The 20,422-nt window shown below is 49.8% G+C and overlaps 1 protein-coding gene across 1 annotated transcript in view; it reads left to right on the top strand.

The window, feature by feature from the left end:
- LOC119104708 (glucose dehydrogenase [FAD, quinone]-like) overlaps positions 1 to 20,422 on the top strand; it is a 44,433-nt gene that overhangs the window by 11,073 nt on the left and 12,938 nt on the right. The window lies entirely within an intron of this gene.

The raw sequence follows: 20,422 nt of genomic DNA, 5'->3' as shown, positions 1-20,422 counted from the left end.
GGCGAAGGTGAATTCGAAGATGAAAGAGAGTCACCGGAGCGTGGGGAGGAGGAGCTGGGAAAAATGATAGGGGTAAATTATGAGGAGGCAAAAAACGTGGATGGCCACGTGTCACATCCTTTGGGTGAGGTGGAGGAGCCAGCTAGTGGTGGTTCCTGGCGCGATGGGGACCAACACGAGTTTGGAGGTGACTATGAACTTCTTGGCTATGAGAACCGCGAAGCTGAATTTGGAGATAAAAGGGGTTCACCGGAGCGTGGGGAGGATGAGCTGGGAAAAATGATGAGCACGAATTACGAGGACGCAAGAGAAGTGGATGGCCATGTGCCACACCTTTTGGGTGAGGTGGAGGAGCCAGCTGGTGGTGGTTCCTGGCGCGATGGGGGCCAACACGATTTTGGAGGTGACGCTGAACCACTTGGCTATGAGAATGACAAAGGTGAATTTGGGGATAAAAGGGAACCACCGGAGCGTGGGGAGGATGAGGTGGGAAAAATGATAGGGACAAATTACGAGGACGCGAGAGAAATGGATGGCCAGAGGCCATATCTTTCAAGTGTGGTGGAGGAACCAAATGGTGGTAGTTTCTGGCCCGATAAGAGTGAGCACGAGCTTGGAGTTAGGTTTGAGTCTTTCGGCTATGAGAATCACGAAGATGAATTTGAGGATTATAGGGTTTCGCCAGAACTAACCGATTCTGGTGAGGCAGACTACGGCAGCGATGTCGGTGATGCTCACAAAGTCGGCGCAAATGTGAATCACGGTAGCCTTTTTTCAGGGGGGTCACGGGAGTCTTTCGGCTATGAGAATCACGAAGATGAATTTAGGGATTATAGGGTTCCGCCAGAACTAACCGATTCTGGTCAGGCAGACTACGGCAGCGATATCGGTGATGTTCACAAAGTCAACGCAAATGTGAATCACGGGGGTCACATAGATCCCTTTTTCGGAGGGCGCCGTGGGGGAAGTGATGTAGGCAAAGAGATCCCCAGCCCGCACCTGTTTAAGCCGGAAGAGGAGGTTTTAGAACGACCTTTCGCCGATGAAGGAGACTGGAAGGACGAAGTGACCATCTTGAATGGCGGGGAAATTTTGAAATCCAGCTCCCGGCCACAGGCGGTTTTCGATGATAAACGCATTTCGTTCCGTTTTGCCGCGAGGAGCGGTCCTGCTGAAGCCGGGGCTTTTAAGCACGCAGTCGAAAGTGTGGAAGAAGACGATGACTATTTTGACCAAACGGGGGGATTAAGTGAAGATGAGCTGTCTGCGGCAGAAAGTGTCAGTCACATGAGGGTTTTCCGAAAGCTCCCAGGGGGCAGTAACAACGGCGACTCTCCTGCCAGGAATGATGACGTTGCTAGTGACAGCGAGACCCGCATTCGAAGATGGAGAGCCGGTAGTGTACGTGTTAGACTAAGCAACTCAGGGGAGCACACGCCAAGGCCAGCCAGAACCCACCCCGGCCGTAATTTGGGCTCGTTCCGGAGGGGACGAAAACGCAAGCAGTCGCTTCCAGTCCGGTCAACAAACACGGAAACGCACAGCGGACGGTATGAAGGGCTTGGACAGGCGGCTGGAAGTCTGCCTGACGATGTTGTTGATGATAGCGAATGGAACCAAGATGGCCTCGATTCGGCCGTTGAGGCGGCTGTGCAGTTCGGCAGCAAGATCGGTGGTAAATAATGGGTCCGATTTTCCATAGCATTTGCTTAAGTGTATTTGCTAAGACCTGTCCTCTGCTACGTAGGTTCACTTTTGTGCCTGTTCAACTTTTTAATCATGCTTCCACGATCTGTTTTGCACGCTCTCTTTCTCTCTCTCTCTCTCTCTTTCGCTCTCCCCTCTCCTTCTCTCTCTCTCTCTCATCTCTCTTCTCTCTTTCTTCTTCATCTCTCTCTCTCTCCCTCATCTCTCTCTCTCCTCTATCTCGTCTCTCTCACTCTCTCTCTCATCTCTCTCTCTCTCTCTCTCTCCTCTCTCTCTCGCTCTCTCTCTCTCTCTCTGTCTCTGTCTCTTTCTGTACTGCCCTTTTCCTTTCTCTCATTCTCCCTGCTGTGGTTCTCCCTGTGCCTTTCTTTTCTTCAGGTGTATTTTTTGTCTTTTTCCACTAATGCATGTTTATTTACTTTCCATGCATGCACATCTATATGAGAGACAAATAAACCGATTACATATGGCACAATCGCGGATGAAAAATTGCAAACAACATGCCAAGAAGTACATAAAGAAAGCTTGACTAACTCTGTTATTAAATCGTGGACGATATGGGAAACATTCCCAGCCACTTTACTCTAAATAGTGTTAAACGGCATATCTTTCCTTGCTCTACTCTGTACGTGCTTTAGCAAACCAAAAAGAAAAACGGACGCTCGATTTTTACAGATAATTGATAATGCTTGGCTTTACTTAAAAAAAATCGACAGAGAGATATTCCCCGGTAATGATGGCCCATAGAACAGACGGTGGTAGCTCACAAGTAAGTTCGGAAGTTCTTGGCTCTCAGACGAATATTTAGATTCAAAACACTCTTTGGCACAAATCACTCTCCTAGACTGTAATCATAGCAAGTACTGTCGAGTGCCGTTTCTGTACAGTAATGGTCTACGTCTCCCCCCGCCTCTAGAATTTAGCAATTTTGCCAACGTGACATATCTGTCCTTGCGTGATACCTTAGCCAACTGGTGGACATTCTCTTCCCACACTTGCGTGAAAGCATTATGTGTTGGTGAGCCTAACATGTGTAAATATTATGATGATGGCGCGTGCAAAAGATATGCTTGGCTCCAAAGACTATTGCGGCTTTTTAAACTTGGGGATGTAATACATTTAGCATTTAGCATTTCATGTCTCCCTAAGCTTAGGCGGTCGCCGCGCTTATCTCACTTTTTCTGAGCAAGGAGCTGCTCGAGGAGTGGATAAAACTGTGTGCTATCTCCATCTCCAGAATGTCGTGCATGACTTGCAGGACAGCTCCTACCGCTCCAAATGAGTGATAGAAAACGAAATGGATAGATGGAAGAGTTGAGAATGACTGGATAAAGATGGAGATTGAAGAATAAAGTCCAAAAACCTGCTTGAGGTCTCCATTTATAAAGCCTGCTCAGCAGTTTTAAAAAGCCTGTGTCGTGCATGTTTACTTAATTACTGTCCTGCTGGTTGTGGTGTACACATTTGCACCCAATGAGGTGCACTGGATACGATGGTGCGTGCCCTTATTGCGTCATCTTGAGGAATATCCGTCGCTCAATGTCTTTCAGCATCTTAATTTTGTGTTTTATCAGTAGATTCTTATTGTCCGTTTGCCTTGCCAAGACAGTGACTTTGAATGCCCCAATGATGTCTCAATACATGTTTGACTTGTTTGTACACTGAATGGAACTGGAACACTGCTTGAAAATTGACACGGAAAGGAACACCCATATACTACCTGCATTAATCCAGCGCTTAGCCGGGATAGGGAGGCACATTTCGCAACGAGACATTCAGAAATCCCAACAACGATACGAAGAGCATAGTTCTGAATCTTCAGCAAGAGTCGCCAGCCAACATGGTGGCCTCAGAAATGTCTATGAAGACACGAGTGCCTCGCGACCAAATAATGGAAATTTGTCACACGACCCACTAACCACTGATCCTAATCAGGGAGACACAACCATAACTTGTGTTGCTCGGAAATGCAGAACGCAAGGAAATTACGTGGACCTTACTTAGCCGTGCGCTTTGATAAGGTAAAACTATACGGGAAATTCTCTGTTTATTTAACGAAAAAACCAGCCTCCATAGCAAAGTACTTGCGCATGCTTTGGGACATTCCCAGCACCATATTTTTCATCACAGCCGGTGGGATACGAGTCTGTCTTTTTGGACGTTGAATTCTCCTGCCAGCTTGTCGACGCTGGAGGCTGGTGTGACATCTATAACTTTTTTCCGGACGACAGACCACACATTTCCATCAATTTAAGGTTTGGAGTTTTGTCAAACCCTCTTTTCGACACTGCTGGCGTAAGGGGCTTGTGTGCAATTTCCATCTATTTTTTGTTGCAGAATGAGGGGATCTGGAGAATAAGGGTCTTGCGTGGGACGGGTCGCTTCTCGAGCCGTGATATTCACAATATCGTCAAGATTATTTGGTGCTGGCACACGGTAGCAGCGCAATGCCATTTTGCCGATCCAAATAGCACGAGATGGGACTCGTCTAGCTACAACACCTGTTTCCAGTCTCCATTGGTACTCCTTTGGCTCTCATCTTAACTTGAAGTGCAGCACGATCTGTACTTTTTAAGTTCCAAGTACTGTTCTTAGTCTATTGTAATCATTCATCTATCATGAGCTATCAGCAAGTCATATAATTATATAGCTAGTTCTACTGTTAACTATAGATATATTTATCACTCATTGTTGACAAATACCAACTACTAATAAACAATTATGCTGGATTTTACAAATTTAGGTTAAAAATGTCTAGGTCCAATTTTTATTCAATTTTTTGCTGTCAGAAACTTTTGGCGAAGTTGTAGGGTTTCTAGTGTTTAGGCTGTAATTTAAATCTGAAAATATTTTTGGAAGAAATTTGTAGTAATAAGGAACCAGACCATGCCTCCTATTAGCATTTCACCATTATTTTTGACAGCATTTTACGCTTCAACAAGTTCTAGACAGTCGGATGTCATGGAGACCGCCTCAAATGACCGCCTTTTTCCACCTGACGTTTGAATGGCTCTCTGAACAGCAGGATAATAACCTCGTTATTCTTCTCCTTTAATTATAGTGCTAAGCCAAACTGACGGCAGGCTTTTTCCAGAAGTCTGTACTCATCCCACGAGGTGGAGTCGCTACCACTCTATCACGAAAGTGGCTGTACCCACAGCGCATTTTTTGTGTGACCACGCGAAAAGCATTCTAACCTTTATGAAAAGTCATCCGAACCGAGCAGCCCAGTGACAGCTGCCGGCGTTGGCACCCCGCCAAGTTAAACCGAGTCATCCGAACCGAGTCATCCGAACCGAGCAGCCCAGTGACAGCTGCCGGCGTTGGCACCCCGCCAAGTTAAACCGAGTCATCCGAACCGAGTCATCCGAACCGAGCAGCCCAGTGACAGCTGCCGGCGTTGGCACCCCGCCAAGTTAAACCGAGTCATCCGAACCGGGTCATCCGAACCGAGCAGCCCAGTGACAGCTGCCGTCGTTGGCACCCCGCCAAGTTAAACCGAGTCATCCGAACCGAGTCATCCGAACCGAGCGGCCCAGTGACAGCTGCCGGCGTTGGCACCCCGCCAAGTTAAACCGATGCCGGGTATTTGTTATGGTGGCTTACGGCATTTATATTGTATTTAGGTCACCACACCTCAGCTCGCGTACAAACGAGAGGTGAAGTAAAACAAAAATGGTATGTTTAAACAACTCCTTTACACCAATCAAGTTATGGAGAAGGGAAGGTGCTTAAAAAGCGTGTAATTAGACGCCGTGTAATACGTGGTCATTTCACTTAAACGGCCATTTACAAAAAAGTGGCTTCTGTCTAAAAGGTGAACCGGCCTAGGCTGTGTACCCGAAGCCCCTTCTAGATTTTGCCGGCAGGTGAAAGTGAATGAACTAAGTTTTCCAATACATGAACGTTGCAGAAAAAAATACGTCAGTCGCATATTTTTACGAACATCTGTCAGAAACATCGAATGAGAGGCACAATTTTTTTAGAAAGGACAATGACGTAGGAATGGCGCCATCAATAAAACGGCGATATTTACTCGCGTCGCCTTTTTAAGGTGACCGCAAAACTGATCCGTGACAGAGCTTGAGACACGACCAACAACTAGGCACGATAACACAGCTCCGAATACATGCGGTTTGAGCTCCGAATGCGTGCGGTTTGAGCTCCGAATACGTGCGGTTTGGGCTCCGAATGCATGCGGTTTGAGCTCCGAATACATGCGGATCGGGACTGATCACGAGCCTGTTGAGATGGCTGGGCTGTTTTGAGATGAGTGCTCACCTTTCGTGGGCGACACACCTCGTCGGTAACACAGAGTGTCTTCGATTGCCCCTGTTCATGCACACATCCCACACCACTGCAAATCACGACGCAATTGCGCTGGGTCATTCCATACAACTGGTTATTTTCGGTGGAATGGCGCAGTGGTTAACGATGCGGCTCCCGGCTGGACCTGCGGCCTTTGGATACTGATGCGGTTTGGATACTGGTGCTCCACAAAATATCACGCAACCATAATCGTCGGTATCCATAAAAGCGTGACTCTTGGCGGATGAAAGAAGTGTTGGACGTTCAGGTCAGATGAGAAGTTTGGAGCCGCGTCGGAGGATCACGTCAGATGTCAGGGGTTTCCTCCGACAGGTGCGTCTTTTCATACACTGGACCAGGTTCTGGAGAAGGGTCCCACCACACTGTACTGCACTACACTTCGCGGAATCCGCGTCCTTTATAATAGCCCAGGTCATACGCGAGTTCTAGTCCCAGATTTCTCCCAAGCTCTTGCTACCGCGTATGACTGTACAGCCTCTGGCAACAGTCGCGTGCACCGCTCAGTCGACCGCGGCGCCGCGCTCGCGGTGCCGGTGTCAGCCACTGTGCCCACCGGTGCTGCTGTTTTGGTCGACAGTTGAGGGTTCTCGGCGCTGGGAGGAGCGTGTGTGGAGCCGTTTGTGTACGTGCGGGTTTTGAGCGACGCGTTCTGGCCGTTATTGTGGAGACGCGTTTACGTGACCATTCTAGAGGAAATGTGGAGCATACAGCAGGTAAGCGCGGTGCCCAGACACTTGTCTGCAGCTGACCACAATCTGCGTCGTCTCCGTTGTTTATCACGTTTGTATTTTCCATCCGCAGAGGCTGTGAGCTGTTTTGTTCTTCAACTTCAATGCACGTTAACAATCCGTTCGCTTCACTGCCTACCTCGTTAGGTTAAAGGACGGGAAACCGTAATCTAGTGCAAGTCACTCGTTTTGTGTACGTTGGGGAATGTATCAGACATAAACTGAACCTGTTTGCCACAACTAAGTATGCATGCCATCCTTGAAAAGCAGCCAGAAGATGACGCGTACGCTCTGCTCCATACACCTATGGTACTGCGCTGAGTATCATTACGTTCTTGAAGTCTAGTACTTTGCTGAATCCACATAAAAGCTGTGGATCTCTCATGCCTCCAATCTCCATCTCTTCAATCACCTGCGCACAAGCCCCTTCTTTGCTGCCCTTTTCTTGCCGTGGCTTACGACTGCAGCACGGTTAGTAAACAACCCTGCCCAGATTTACCGTCTTCCATGTGCAATTCCATGCAAGCAGCTCCGGTAGTGGAATGAGCAGAGGCGCCCGCCACGTATGCGTGGAGCAAAGTTGGTGCAGTTTACACTACAAAAGGGCCATATTCATATCATGACACCCGGGGCGAGGGGGGGGGGGGGGGGGTCGGGCGTGCCCCTCCGCCTGTAGTCCAATTTATGGCACGCATTGATATGGTTGTCGTTGAATGCTGACAATAAATATTTCCACGCAGACACGCACGAGTTTGAAAGCGTAGAACACAAGGTGCTGTTTTATGTCACGCAAAAAATTTCGCACGTCTGCGGCTCGCCAAACTCGATCTTCAGGGGAAATTTTTAAAACACGGTCCCTACAAAAAATCCTATATGTACCCCTGACTACAGCGCCAGCGACATGAACGCGTGCCTGGCCGCCAGCTCCGCGTTTAGCTTTCCGGATTTACAATGCTTTGATTTCCTGCCCAGATGGGTCTCCATGCCCTATTTGGGCGTCGCCGGCCACCAAGCATCGATAAAGCACTCGTACCAGGCTCCCAGGAGCTCAATTATCCAGCATTATGCACACGTGACGAACTACGTTTGCATCAAATTAGGCTCGAGACCCGGAACTCTGACCAGAAAACTGCCACGATGGTTTCATATTGCGTCGTCTTGGGCGCCAAGCACTCAAAAGCGCTGCAGCGGGCTACGTTTCTGGTGGCATCTTATGGCCACATGCTGCAAGGTCTGCATTTTGCCCGGTCATTGCTAACAAAACATCACATGGGCCAACTGTCGCTCGGAGAAAACGGAGAACCAAGCAATCAAACACACGCGTCGGTGAAAACAGACAAGACAACCTCACGCGCCCCTCACGCGCTCAGCGTGCGTCTGCAGAGGGCCACTTCAGGTCCGGCGCCAGTGCGCGCGGCTTTGTGTCATGGTGTGTGTGCGCCCTCGGCTTTACGTGCGACTCTGTGGCAGAGTGTGCACGCGTCCTCCGCTTCAGTTTGACCCAGGAAGCGCATGTCCCAGCTCGTCCGTCCGATGGCTGGAATCGGCGAAAACGTCCGCTGGGTTTCACCACCCGTCAATAAAAACAGACGGTTGAGAAATGGAGAGTGCCGTAATGGTTTCGCTCGCGCCTGGGAGTTTCAGGCTGGCAACGAAACGTGCCGCCAATGTCAGCTGGGCGGCCGACCGTGCCGGGCTTCGGCGGCTTAATAGACGAACACATTATCGCTTGATTAAGCCGTCGTCGCTTTTGTGCTGGAAACCTAGGACCGCGCGAGTTTTCACAGAGAGTCTTTAACCAATGCTGCAGGGCTCCTGCACGACGATTGTGCTAGCACAAAGTGTACGTAATACTAAAATATTATTGACTATGTCATACATACTGCATGTTTTGATAAGAAGGTTGGAATATTTACGCATTTTCCGGGCGTTGATAAAGCAGCCTTGCGAATACAATCCGATCATTGGTTTGTTGACAGAGCGGAAAGCAACGATATCAGGTTTCATCGGTTTCTCGAAGGCCATGCGATAGGCTGCATTTACAGGCCAAATATTTAAGTAGAGAATTAGTGCCACTGAACACGACAAAATTATTATCATCAATTTACTGACCAATTGACGAGTTCTTTGCGGAATATGCATACTGTTGTGGCGTACAGTCTGGTCCGCATTTCCGACCAGCAACAGTTTGAGGCTTGCCCCATCCTGGGCAGAACCGGACCATACAAATTTGGACAGGTCTTGCGTCCGCGCGAGTTATTTTTCATCAGAATCTAATGATAGCTCATTCTTGTATTAATGCCTGCACTTGCGCGACCGGCGATCTTCTTGCACATCAGACGAAAAACAAACCAGCTGATAATTACTGCTAACAAATGCGTCCCCTCTTCAAACGGTAATAAAATTTGTCACCATAAAACCGCTTATATCCTTGAAGTGTCACTGGGATCTTATCTATGACAAGTCTGCAGTATTTAATCAATCATCGAACAAATTTAACCACACGTTTGCACCTTACGCAGTGCTAAGGCGATTGTGGTCTGTGCTAACGTACCTCTCCTCTCCCTCCCCTGCATTCGTGGCCGTCGAGGCCGAGCGAAGAGTTGGGAGATCGCAGCACCCCAACTGCGAATGAATTAACATCCGCAGTCCAGAGTCCACGCGGTTCTGTTAAATGGTGCTCTCTCGGGGCGGCATATGCTATCTTATTTGTCCGGCTTTTTCATCGTGCTCTTGTCATCTTCGGTGCATCTTCGGTGTCAAACGGTGCATATCCTCTCAGGGGCGCGCGTAATTTCTTGCGATGCCCGAGCGATTTTCGTAACGGCACAATGTTTGGTAAGACATCTACCAGTGCAAATCAGACGATATATAAACGTATTAGTGGTCGTAATTACATTTTCCTCTTCTTATTATGACATCTGCAAGTAACAGTACAGCGATTGAAAACGGACGGGCAAAACGTGTCGGGTGTTTGTTTTATCCGGTAATTCAAACTTTTCACTGAAAAGGAGAGCTGGCACGCGTGGAAGCAGTCCGATGTGACAAGACAGCAACATCACTGAAGAGCTATCAGTTGTTTTGAAAGTTTTAAACCTTACGCACTTACGTCCGTAAGTCTGGAGCCGAAGCGTTTCGGTAGTGACTCCGATATTTTGGGGATGGCAAGCAATTTTTTAAAGAAATGAACTCCATTCAAATAGATTCCTTGTTAGAGCGTTGCCATAATGCATATCACGCATCAAAGTTACATAACTTATTTGCGTACAGTACTGTTCGTACTGTTCGTACTGTTCGTAACGCGTACTGTTCTATGAGGGGGCTTAAAGAAACTTCGCATTCATTGGACTTGTTCACAGCCTTAGCATTTTTCAAGCCAATAAACGATGCTGCGAGCAAACCCAACACTGCAGTATATCAAACTCACTTATTTTCGTGTAGTTCAAGATGATCATGCGGCTCATTTATCTTTTATCGTTTGACACTTATTGCACGCCCTTCAGTGCGTCCAATTTTAGTGACTGATGTTCTCCACTTAGCCAGTTTCTGAGCACAATTGTGTCACCGTCATCACAAGACGCAAGACTGTCAAAACCTGTTATCTAATACTGCCAGCTTATCTCCTTTATTGCCGACATTTTTTCCGCTTTTAAACCACCGTCTCCAGGCCTTCAACAAGTAAGCCTAAGTAATTGCAAAAAACTCCTAAAAAACATGACCTCTTCCTGTGGCGCCAAAACCGAGATTCAAGGACACTCATTTTCCCTGGCTGGAAACAGACACACACAGCAAGCAACGCACGCGTGCTTCCAACCGTCCGCCGACAACAAGAGAACAAGACCAAAACAGCATGTGAATCAAATGTCTGAGTCCGCAGGCGAGGAGCGAGAAAACCGACTACCGCCCCCGCCACCGCGCTGACCCAGATACCTTGTTTGTGTCCGCGAACTAGCCGGCGGCGGCCGCTGGACCATGACCTCTGACCTCTCCGTCAGTCCCACTGCCACGGTCTATTTCGAGCTCGAGGGCAGATGATTTACGGCGTAAACGCTCCCCACTCCTTGCACTCAGCAGTGACGATGCGGCCTCGGAGAGGATGTACTCGCCTTGCCTTGTAGAGATGGTCAGGCAGACTCTCCTGCCCATGCGTGACTTGCGAGTAGAAATGGATGCGCGTCGCATGGGATTGAACGCGCTGCGGGATGCAGGGGCATCCATCAATAACGTCTGGGGCATCCATCAATAACAGCTGCAGGAAATCGGGGCCCGCTTGCTTTGGCTGCCTGATTACATCGTTGGCACCTTCACTGACAGATGAAAGATGATTAGCTAGGGCGGACCAGCATAGGGACACAGGCTGCTGCTAGGGACATGACTTCGTCTTTTTCTAACAAATTGCACCCATTGTTCAGCGGCTGGTGTATCTCGGTCCACCCTGGGACCACCCTGCCTTTTAGGCTTGCGTACCATTCAGAGTTCTGGAATGCAAACAGACAAAAGATCCGTTCTTGTTAAAGCAATTTTCGCGGACAATGCGTTTTGTCTAATCTTATTCACTCATTTTGGCAAAACTTCGAAGTGGCAACGGTCCATTTGCATGTCATATCCAGGTCCTTGACTGGGGTATTCATGTGTCATACTTCACTGAGTTCCCGCAGTCATGACAACAATGGACATGACATGCTAATTTGTTTCAGTACGTATGTCAGATGCAGCATTCAACATAATTTCCGAATGAAAAGAGACGTGGCGCCTTACCTCTGGTTTCATACAAAAACAACGCCGAGAGCAACGTGGCTATGAGCAAAAGAAACTGGCGCTTTACTTCTGGTTTCATACAAAAGCAACGCTCAGAGCAGCGTGACTAACGATGAGCAAAGAAACGTCTCCCGGGTACCGCGCGGAACGTGGTGAACGCGGCACTCGTCTGTCTATATTCCCTGCAACTTCTCAATGTGGTTAACACGATACGGCTGACAGTTTGTAAGAGCTATGGTCTTAGAAAAATACAACTCTTTCAAACACAGTGCTTGCGTTGCCATTCGGCAGCTTCGACAAACATCTCGAACTGCGAAAGAAAACATTCCTATCGCCCGTCCAAGCCACGCCATTCCGTAGACACATCGTCTCAGCCCTCACCAACACCAACAGCACCGAAGGCACCAACAGTACCACAACAACACCCACGAAACTCAGCACGCGGCTGAACAACAACCCCGCCGTCATACAGAAGCGCAAGAAAACACCTCACAGAGCCGTCCTGTGCGCCGCCGCCGCCTCGTATCATCACATTTCGTATGCGGGTCGGTCTCTCAGGGTGCCGCGGCCGCGCCGGCGAACAATGCCTGTCAGCTGTTGCAGGTCCCGCCTGGCGTGGTCAGGAGGCGGTCCTGTTGCCACACGCACCAGGGGGCGGGCATTGTCTGCGCCGGGGGCGCGGCTTACGTCAGCCCGTCTCGGACGGGCGGCGTGATTATCAATCTGAGCACGCCGGGCTATCTCGGATCACGTGTCGCCGCCGGCAGCGCGTAGATCTCACGATCGCATGCGAGGCTTCTCCAGTTCGTGCGAGGCTTCTCTGGTTCGTGCGAGGCTTCTCCGGTTCGTGCGAGGCTTCTCCGGTTCGTGCGAGGCTTCTCGGTTCGTGCGAGGCTTCTCCGGTTCGTGCGAGCTTCTCCGGTTCGTGCGAGGCTTCTCCGGTTCGTGCGAGGCTTCTCCGGTTCGTGCGAGGCTTCTCCGGTTCGTGCGAGGCTTTCCGGTTCGTGCGAGGCTTCTCCGGTTCGGGCGAGGCTTCTCCGGTTCGTGCGAGGCTTCTCCGGTTCGTGCGAGGCTTCTCCGGTTCGTGCGAGGCTTCTCCGGTTCGTGCGAGGCTTCTCCGGTTCGTGCGAGGCTTCTCCGGTTCGTGCGCTTAGCGGTGCGCAGAGCAAAGTCAGTCGGCTTGTAACGATATAATGAATTGGAAGGTTGTTAGGAAAGGCTTCTTGCGCATGTTCTTTGACGCGAATCCCTTTTATGTGATGATCATTTAATTTCATCATTCATGATCATGAAATTATCTTGAAGTAAAGCATCATCGTCCCTTTCCTGTGTTCTTTTCTGGCAAGTTTCGTTGAGATAGCGTTCATGGGTACTTGCGTTGCAACTTTTGCGCTACATTTCTGGATTTCATTTATTCTGGGCCCTGACTAGGTACCCACGCGAGCATGATGCCTTCATTTAATAAGACCTGTTCTTCTCCACAGACCAAGACCATGAAAGGAGATCAAACAGCAGATGAACAGCAGATGACACACTGATAGATAGCCGTCTACAGAAGGAGAGGCCAGCTTTCCGTGTATTCAGGAAAGGCAATCACAAACACAATCATGGCAGCCGTTTTCCCAAGAACCAGAATGCATTCACGACATCCTGTGGCTTTTCAAGGCATTTACAGCCATCTGTTCACGGAAGAAACAATTCCAAGGGTTTGCACCTACCTAAAACTACTTTGAAGTGAAGCACGTTTAAGGCCCGACATACTCTTTGATTCATGTACTTTTTCACATGTAATTTTCCTTTACGCTGCATAGTTTGCAAAGTACTAAGTTTCGCACGGTCCTGCGGGAAACCAGTATCCGCTGGACGTACTTGTTGTGGAAGTCTAGTCCTTCGGACATTTATCGGGATGACAACACTTGGCTTTGGTGGCGAATTGTCCGATGATTCTTCGGCATATCAAATAAGAGAGTTTATCACGAACTGCATACGGAGAAATGGTGACTTAATTCGCCCGCTGCCCTATAGACCTTCAGTCTGATGTTTCGATGACGATGTAGCGATATGCTATAGAGTTACTAGTCGGGCAAACGAAGCTGTTCTGAAGCATGGTTTCAACGCACTTGTCGCTGGTCTAAATCATGCTATATTATGGGAGCTGACGCTGTTCCATCGCAGAGGCAGGGTTTTATACAAAACTAGTAGCCATACATCGCTCCCATGGTACATATATGTACCATATGGAGGCGCAGGTATGAACAGCATGACGTGCATGCGTGACCTTGGTGTCTTGCTAGCAATCGAAAGTTTCTTTTGGAGCTTGTTTTGACGCTATAATATTTAAGCAAGCAGGAAATCAGGTTTTGTAAGGAAGTCAACCAAGGCTAGTGAAAGTAACAAATCACAATGCGGTTATTGCAGGGCGCTCAGCTTGGCCACATTTTTTACAAAGATTATATCGATCTCTAGTACTGATGTGGCTAGGCTGATCCAGCCGTAAAAAATTGAGATTTGAACAAATCAAAAACCCATTTTTCAATATGGACGCTGCTGGATGGCGGCAGCCTCGCTGGAAAACCATTGCGGTTACTCGTCCAAAGTAACGCCCGTTGCGGTTCTTAAGACGAGAATATCCGTCAGCCGGCGCAAGCCCGACAGCTCTTCTTCTCGTCTTGCCCTTGGCTACCTCCCCCCTGCCCCACACTCTCCGGGTGGCTGCATACGAGTGCTTTATTTTAAGCGCCTGCCCGTGAGAAATAGCACGGTGTGGCCTGTTCCAGAGATCCCCAGGACTATGTAATGAACTTCTGGACCAGATGTATGACGTAAGCACCTGGTGCTTTAATGCTCTAGGTTTAAGAAACATTTAATTAGATGCGCTCTGCACTGAAAGCATGGCTTTGATTCGCAAAATCAGTCAAGCTACTTTTTAGGGATTTTCCAAGCATTGCTGCCTTCGTCTACAAACCTTCAGTCCACTTTGTCTTATTTCTTTTTATCGAACGCAGTAAATGTCTGATCTATTTGAAAGCCATTGCGTATAAAGCATTTGTCACGTGACATGTGACATACCATTACCCATTCTCAGATAATGCCAGAAACTGAAAAAACCGAGGACATTGTTGACGAACCAAAACCTGATTTCCGGGCACAGAATCCTTATCTCGCATGATACGGCTGACCAAGGCTAGAGAAATGCTCCCTGATACCTTCTTTGATATCTCCTTATTAACATATGGCAGCTTGCATAGCTTATGCTCTCACAAGATGCGGCTGTTAACAGCAGGACACCAACCCATAGGGACCTTCAGCTGTAATTTGTTCCTTTTTAACGACTCTCCTTCTTTCGCTACCTGCCAGTCATCGTAATCACGTCTCCGTCTTTTCTAAATTTAAACGAACATGAAATGAAATGCAAATATACTTAGAATTGGTTTTTTGTATTGTGTTTGTTCATTGGTCGTACCACGCGCGCCTGCGTCCGTTCCGCATGGTTTTGCAGCCGCAATCTCGATGAAAAACCTCCATTGCAGCGACACGTTCCCGAGAGCCGCTTGCTCACTGTCGAGGTTCTCGCTTACCGCAGAGATGGTTCTGCGAAAACAACACATACATGTACCCAAGCCCATTTGCACGAGCAGAAGTGTACCAGGATATGTTGTGGATGCGTCTTTAGGATTGGAAGTGTGGGGAGCCATAATTTTTGTTGTGAAGCTCACCTCATCGAATTACATCGTACGCACAATAACTTTTAGCGTGGAAAAGAGGCGTTTAACCCCTTTAGAAAAATCCCTGTAAACACCCATGCTTGGAAGTGGATGCCCGGTGGTTCCAGCACCAAAGATGAGCCGTGGGAAGGGTCAAGGCATCGGCCGTCCCGAAAAAAAAGATAATGAAACACCCCTGGTAACGGACCAACACCGTGGCGCACAGGAGCGAGCTAAAGGGAAATTACCAGCTGACTCCGCACAGGTACGGCGAGGCTGAGCCGGGTCAGGGTCAGGGGCGATGGGAGGCGGGATGGGGGTAGCGAAGTGCTCACGAGGCTGCGCGTGGGGAACGGGGGACATGGGAGGACGCGGATGGGATAGTAGACATCGGGGGATGCAAAGGGCTCGATGTGGAGCTTTTCGCTGCCTTCTCGAATTGTCCAAATTTTTTACCATTTGTCTATCAGTGTTTACACGAGTGCTGCAACTAGTCCTCAAAACAATAATCTCACCATTGCTCTTATAACTGAGCATACCATTGGTCCTCTACCAGCGCTCTTCTAGTCCCCACCTGCAATCGTGGCGTCTTTCACCGTCCTCCGCCCGCCCTTCCAATCCCCCACTGCGACCTCACCTGCTCCTGTGGTGTGGGATCCTTTTCAGACCCTCGTCTGATGTGGGATCCTCTTCAAACCCTCGTCTAATGTCAGATCTTCTTCAGAACCTCGTCTGATGTCAGATCTTCTTCACATCCTCGTCTGATGTCAGATCTTCTTCACATCCTCGTCTGATGTCAGATCCTCTTCACATCCCCGTCTGATGTCAGATCCTCTTTATATCCTTGTCTGATGTCAGATCCTCTTTAAACCCTTGTCTGATGTCGGATTGTCTTCAAATCCTCGTCTGATGTCGGATCGGCTTCCGATCCCCGTCGACGCGAGTCCTTCCCTGGCCTCAGATCCATCTCAGGTGCCCCAGGGCTGTCAAATCTTCCTTCTCGAATCCTCCATTCGGCAGCAATGTCAAGTTCAGCTGACTCCGCGCCTCTAAGCCATCCGCAATCTTCGGAGACGCCACCGCAGCTCCCATGATCCGGCCGGCCGCCAGTCTCCAGCTCTTCAGCGGTTTGAGGCGCAGCACGCCTGTCACTAAGTCATGGCTTTCCTGACCACAAGCGACATGCATCCCGCGAACGCCTATGGAAATTCCCTCGCGTTAGTAGTCTCACAGACGTGCTAGTAAGAAAGCACGCGCTCGCCTATCTGCATTAGTAAACGGCGTTACCCGACGTTTATTGAATGGCGACAGACTCTAGTTGAGAAATAACTTTAGGTTCCGAAATAGCTCCACGATGTTGTAAACGGGCCGCCCGCTGAGGCGCATGAACACAAACAAGTAAAAACAAGTTGTAGCTGTTCTTAAGATCCTGTTCTCCCCACATCTTGCCTTGGAAAGCTAGATGAACTGCCACTTTGGCATGCCGCTTCGCAATTATTGTGACGATCATGTGCGAGTTAGCCGGGTTTTGCAGCCACCGACGACAGAATTCTGGAATTCGGTGGAACTCCATTCACATCTGGTGCTGTGTTGTCAGGGTCGTGAGATGACGGTTGTGCAAGATCACGGCTCATATACGAATACAATCACGTGCTTCCGGTTCCCCACAGCTATTGTTTTTCATCCGGCAGTTGGCAGGCACAGCACCGTTGCTAAAGACAGAGAGAAATCGCTAGACTGCCGCGTTGCAAGTTGGAGAGGTTTCCGTGACTGGATATTGAGTGTTATGTTTGAAGTGATGGCTTTCGTGACGTCATTAGACGGGCGAGGATTCGTTCGAGGTGACGGGGGATTTCTGCTTGTTTGTGGCTCGTGAAGATTACAGGGCATAAGCATGCCTCGCTGGGGATTGGTGAGGGACTTTTAGCTCACAGCCATGAACATAACGTCAGTTTAGATCATTTTACCAGATATATCCTCATAAGCCAGATTGAAAGCCCAAAGGATGGCTGCAGATTGCATCTGGATGCAACGGCAGTGTTATCGTTTACCTCAAGCTGGCGAGTAAGAATTCATCCGGTTTATTTAGCACGTGACTAGTGAGTCAACCACACTTGATGACAGTTTGGCAGCTGAGTCATACAGTACTTAAGCCGAGCATGCGCACTACTCACACCATCCTTTGAGTCAAACCAAAGCTATAGTCACCCGCGTGCTGGCAGCTGGGATTCCAGGCGTCTGAGTCTCTTACGTCTAATTGGAAGCCTAAACAAAATGTTGGTTGCAGGAACTCTCTGTGGTCTATAACACCAAGTAATCCATGCGCTGCAATGCGCTGTAGATTTCTTCATATTAGAAAGAGTGTCTGTGCTGCAGGGATGAACACCCTCCCCTCCGCAAGGACCCTATCGCGTACTTTCTGAGCCGGCTTTCCCGGACTGGCCGGATCACGTGGGGCTGGGTCACGTGGCAAGATTATGTCTTACGGACAGCCAATCAGCAGCGATGCAGGGGTGGCAAAAGCTCTGGAGTCAGGATATGGGTGGGGCTGCTGGTGCCAGGGCGCGCCCGCACAGGATAAAACCAAAAGGAGCATTCCTAAACGGCGAGTGCTTAAAAAATGTGATTAATCCTTCAATGGTGGAGTTAACCTGGCAAACAAGGGCGAGACAGAGCTATCTTGGCATAGACGAATCTCTGAACGTGCTGTTTGCCGAGGCTATTTGGGCGCACCGTAGGACAGCAACAAAAGACGCCTCCAGCCAGGTGAGGCTATCCAGCTGCAGGCCCAGTCCGCACAATAGGACCAATAGATAGCAGGTGTTCGGGCACTGTCCGCACCTTGGCTGAAAGATTTAGTTTGGCTTTGAAATCGACACCGCGACCACGGGCTTGCCTTGATACAGGCATGGCTTGCTGCAATAGAAGTTTGGTCCTCAAAAAAGCGCCCTGTCTTCAAAATAATATCAGGCGTTACAGGAACTCCGTGCACAGCCATTTGCTCATTATTCAGATCACCATGGATCTTTACACACAAGTTCGGTGTAAACCAATCTATCACATGCTAATTCGAGCACTGTGATTCACCATAGTCTGGCTTCAAACATCTCATTTATTTTCTGAAAGTTTTCGCGACTTCGGCTGGGAGCAGTGCGCACACCACCCCAGCAGCGACCCAGGCTGAAGCCAGCAGGAGCGTGACACGGCCACGGTGATCTTTGATGCGTCTGGCGTGGCGACGGACTAACGTTAGCAATATGTTTTAGGGATGAGTAGGCTTCTGGTAGCGCTGATTAGATCTCCGTCCTCGAAATGCAATGCGTCGAGCGCCTCGGGTATCACTGTATCCTGTCCGGCAAGTATCCATGGTGTCACAGATTCGGTGCTCGATTGTCACCTTTACGGCCGGAGACGCGGCAAGGGTTTCTGGAGGGAGGAGCACAGAGCTCGATGACCACGCGTCACGCCTATTTTAACCTCCTCATCGGGAGCCACCTGGTGAAACACGAAAAATCCGGGCCTATGGAAAGGAAGAAGGTGTGGTCCCTCCCTTGGCTGCTCCCCCTTTCGCGCCTGATGCAGAAGTGGGTACACTCTGTCATGTATGTCAGCGCTGTTAAGAAAACAAACCTCCCGTATATCATCTGGGTCTAAGGTATACGAATCGTACTTCATTTATTTCAATTCCGCAACATTTCCATTTTTCAAAGTTTCGTTCACTTTCGCGCTTAACCCACCATTAATTCAATAATCTTCATGGGCGGCCTTCGCAGCGGCTGCTACTGGCGCCGCCAGCCGACATCGCCCTGTGCTATTTGACACCCTCAGCCGACACACCCAGTGCTATTCGACACCTCAGCCGACACCGCCCTGTGCTATTTGACACCCTCAGCCGACACCACCCAGTGCTATTCGACACCTCAGCCGACACCGCCCTGTGCTATTTGACAACCTCAACCGACACCGCGCCCAGTGCTATTTGACACCCTCAACCGACACCGCCCTGTGCTATTTGACACCCTCAGCCACACTGCCAGCTATTTGTCAGCCGACACTGCCCAGTGCTATTTGACACCCTCACCGACACCGCCCTGTGCTATTTGACACCCTCAGCCGACACTGCCCAGTGCTATTGACACCCTCAGCCGACACTGCCCAGTGCTATTTGACACCCTCAGCCGACACCGCCCTGTGCTATTTGACACCCTCAGCCGACACTGCCCAGTGCTATTCGACACCCTCAGCCGACACCGCCCTGTGCTATTTGACACCCTCAACCGACACCGCCCTGTGCTATTTGACACCCTCAGCCGACACCGCCCTGTGCTATTTGACACCCTCAACCGGCATCGCCCAGTGCTATTTGACACCCTCAACCGACACCGCCCTGTGCTATTTGACACCCTCAGCCAACACCGCCCAGTGCTATTTGACACCCTTAGTCGACGCTGCCCGGTGCCATTTGACACCTTCAGCCGCCACCGCCCGGCGCTGCTTGACACCCTCAGCCAACATCGCTCGGCATTACTCGATACCTTCGGCCGACACCGTCCGGCCCGGCCCCGCCCCGGAGCGGTCACTAGGCGACCTTGCGTCAGTCCCGGCTGCGGGGCCGGCCTGTCGCAACACCACAACACCGCCGAGCAGACGGGGAGCGCGGTTGCACACACCGCCGCCGTCCACCGTATCGTTAATGTGCTGCTTCGCATGCGAACACCGAGACCTGACTAGTGCCGCCCTGGCGGGGGGGGGGGGGGGAGGGGGGAGCCGTACCAGGAAAGTCTCTTGTCCTCGCCGACTGGTTTTGGATGCCGTCGGACCCGGAAACAGTACAAGAGGCGGCGGCGGGCGGCGGCCTCGTGCTACGGCGCGCCTGCTGCGCACTTCTTACGCGTGTGTCGCGCTCGGCATCCGCCTCCGTGTCCAGTGGACGCGTCTCCACTCCTCTTCAGTGGAATCTGCCGCGATCCCCCGCGCAGTCTTCGTATAGTTGATCCACGGAAGACACCAAATGATTCTATTTTTGGTGGCCTGTGATTCAAATAAAACACGCGGTTATTTGGTATTCTAACAGATCGCTTTAACAAAATGCTCCAAGTCCCCGAACCCGTGGAATATATAGCAGTATGGCATTGGTCAAGGTGACATAGTGCATAAATTTAGGGAAAAAGTCACACGAGGTGTATCTAGTTTTTT

This window comes from Pollicipes pollicipes, unplaced genomic scaffold (genome assembly GCF_011947565.3).
Source record: "Pollicipes pollicipes isolate AB1234 unplaced genomic scaffold, Ppol_2.1 Scaffold_6052;HRSCAF=7182_pilon_pilon_pilon, whole genome shotgun sequence".
Taxonomy (NCBI): Eukaryota; Metazoa; Arthropoda; class Thecostraca; order Pollicipedomorpha; family Pollicipedidae; genus Pollicipes; species Pollicipes pollicipes.
This window is presented reverse-complemented; position numbering and strand designations above follow the sequence as displayed.